This window comes from Haliotis cracherodii, unplaced genomic scaffold (assembly GCF_022045235.1).
Source record: "Haliotis cracherodii isolate W230 unplaced genomic scaffold, xgHalCrac1.p SCAF_4, whole genome shotgun sequence".
NCBI lineage: Eukaryota > Metazoa > Mollusca > Gastropoda > Lepetellida > Haliotidae > Haliotis > Haliotis cracherodii.
In genome coordinates, this window is record NW_027266297.1 from 14893595 (window position 1) to 14897060 (window position 3466).

Consider the following 3466-nt stretch of genomic DNA (forward strand, 5'->3'; position numbering starts at 1 on the left):
TATTTCACGGAGGTTTGTAAATAAACCCAGTGGTTAATAGCATGATCACCTCATACGCCGTAGGGTGTGGTGACATATTCCCCTAAGTCTGATACCACCCGATCCCCACTTTATCCATCGCCTCCGTGGTCTAGGTGTAGAGCGTCCGCCCGGAGAGCGGAAGGTCCGGGGTTTGATCCCCGGCCGCGTCATACCAAAAGACGTTAAAAGATGGTACTTGTTGTTACCCTGACTGGCGCTCGGCATAAAGGGGCTATAACAAAGACTTGTCGGCTCGGAGTCAGTGTACAGTGTCAGAGTGGGATATTCATGTTAAACTGCGGCATGGTATCTCAGTGAGCTAGCACTATAAATCGACATCAGTCCTGACTGGTACAAGCAGCCACACACACACACACACACACACACACACACGTGTATGCGCGTCGCTAGATAAGTGCAATAATCTTGGACGCGACGTTAAACCCCATTTCACCTCACCTCACATCCTCACTTTAGCTGCCTCTCCCGACAAACTCGTAGTACTTAGGTTCTGTTCTAACCTGGAATCCCAACAGTGGACGACATGTTACGAGTGAGTGAGTATAGTTTTACGCCGTTTTTTAGCAATATTCCAGCGATGTCATGGCTTATTTATGCCAGAATTGTACCAATTTTGGAAATCGAACACGGGCATTTGGCGACACATACGAACACTTGAACCCCTAGGCTACCCCACTGCCCTATGTAGTGGCTCACTGTATGTGTTTGTTCGTTTGTTTGTTTGTTTGTAGTTTTACGCCGCACTCAGAAATATTCCAGCTATATGACGGCGGCCTGTAAATAATGAAGCCTGGACCAGACAATCCAGTGATTGACATCATGTGCATGGATCTACAAATTTGGCTTACTGCTTGTTATAGATGCAAACGTGGTCCGTGTGTTATTTTGTTATTTGTTACAAATAAGTTTGTTTGTTATTTAACGCCGCCCTTTGCAATATTCCAGCTATATGACGGCGACCTGTAAGTAATCGAGTCTGGACCAGACAATCCAGTGATTGACATCATGATCATCGATCCACGCAATTGGGATCGTCATAGTGACGTCATCGTTTAATGACGTATTCGATAAGATGATTGTATGGACATTCATATCTCTTCGCACAATCTCTCCACTGTCGAGTGTGTATATATGTGTACATATTTACATTATACATAAATGTGAAAATACAATGATGTGACGCACAGTTGTGATAAACCGCGGTAACCATATCACTGTGGTGCGCCCTATAATAACGTTCATATTGACTTGTCGACACACAGAGCTTCGGACTGGTCCACCTCTTTTCCTAATAGATTCCCAAGTGTGAACATACCGCACTAACAACCCTGCCTGATGTACAAGAACCGTAATCCCCCGAAAAACTGCAACAGGGTTCGCTTCCTAAAACACGAGCCTTCTGATATGTGTATTAATATTTTTAGATCATGGAACCTTCTATATTCGGATTGGAATCATCGACAGGGAACGGGTTTGCTCAGCTTCGGATAAAAGATCTTTACCGTCTCGTCTCCAACTCGATAATGTAAATATATCGTTGCACGATCTAATCATTATAAAAGTACCCGTGTATTGAAGGCAAGTGTCTTTGGAAGTGAATCGTGTTTCATTTTGTCGTTAGTTGGCATGTTATTCGTGTTTCGCCATTGGAATTTATTTTAGTGTTGTAAGTTGAATGACGAATAACTTGCTAACTTCCAGTTGGCGTTCGATAACGTCGCATTTTGATCGTGGATCTATTGGCATTTATTTTAATGGTGTAAGATGAATGACGAATGACGAAAACATTCGTGATTCGCCATTCTAATGACGACTGGCGAAATGATTCGTCTTTCTTCATTCGAATGACGAATGACATGCTAACTTTCAGTTGGCGTTAGATCGTTTGGATCGTGGATCTATTACGAAAACACCATGACTGCCCGTAGTTCTGTGTAGGGACAAGTCAGTATCAAAATTGTTTAATGGGAGCAGCACAGCGATATGGTTACCGCGGCTAAGTTGTGTAAAATACAAACATTATACTGTCAGGATAAACATAGCGTCAAGTAGTGTTAATTGTTGCAATTCCATACCCGGTGTTGTGATATAAAATAAATATTGATAGGTTTATAACAGAAAACTCTTATGTTGTTTATCGCTGACAATTTACATGACTCCTCCTCCATACATAGTCGGGGAGGGGCCACATACGTGTCCGCATGGTTTCAGCAAAGTGGTAAATGTCTGCCACGCGTGTAGTGTTCCTCCCATTACGTTGACAAAACAGAAAGCATCGAGAAATCGAGAAATCTCAGGGATGTAAATATAGCGGGTATACGCCGTCTTGGGCTGTAAATGTGACGGGTATACGCCGTCTTGAGCTGTAAATGTACCGGGTATACGCCTTCTTGAGCTGTAAATGTATCGACTGACTGACTTAGTTTGGTTTAACGCCGCTTTTAACAGTATTCCAGTTAATTCACGGTGTGTCGGCTTAATGTACCACGAGCACGGGTATGGTGCTGACAAATATAGAAACATAATCGGGGCGAACCCGGATTCAAACCCACAATCATAGGTTTCTGGTGTGTCCAAGGGACTCAACTCTGCACAGCGAATCGCGGCGCCTTAGACGACTGGCCCCGCTTAAAGCGGCGTAAAACCATACTCACTCAATCTATTCACTCAATGTTTTTCTTGTCAGATGATGATTTTGAAATGTTCTGTTCAAGGTATCCGACCTCTGCGAAGAAAACACCCGTGCCCCCTGTAAGTGTATCGGGTATACACCATGAGCTGTAAATGTAGCGGGAATACGCCTTCTTGAGCTGTAAGTGTAGCAGGTAAACATCCTCTTAAGCTGTAAATGTAGCGGGCATAGGCCTTCTTAAATTGTAAACGATCGTGTATACGTCGTCTTGAGCTGTAAACGAGCGGGTATACACCTTGAGCTGTAAATGTAGCAGGTATACGCCTTCTTGAGCTGTAAAGTTAGCAGGTACAGGCCTTCTTAAGCTATAAACGAGCGGGTATACACTTCTTGAGCTGTAAGTGTAGCGGTTCTACGCCTTCTTGATTTGTGTAGGGCTATATGACGGCGGTCTGTAAATAATCGAGTCTGGACCAGATAATCCAGTGATTGACAACATGAGTATCGATCCACTTAATTGAGATCGATGACATGCATCAACCAAGTCAGCGAGCCTGACCACCCGATCCCGTTAGCCGCCTCTTGCAACAAGCATAGTCGCCTTTTAGGGCAAGTATGGGTAATATAATAATATTACAACATTGTAGCTATCACTTTAAAAATAATATTTTTTTATGAAATATTATTGATAACTTTACCAACATATATATATATATATATATATATATATATATATATATATATATATATATATATATATATATATATATATATATATATATATATATTTAT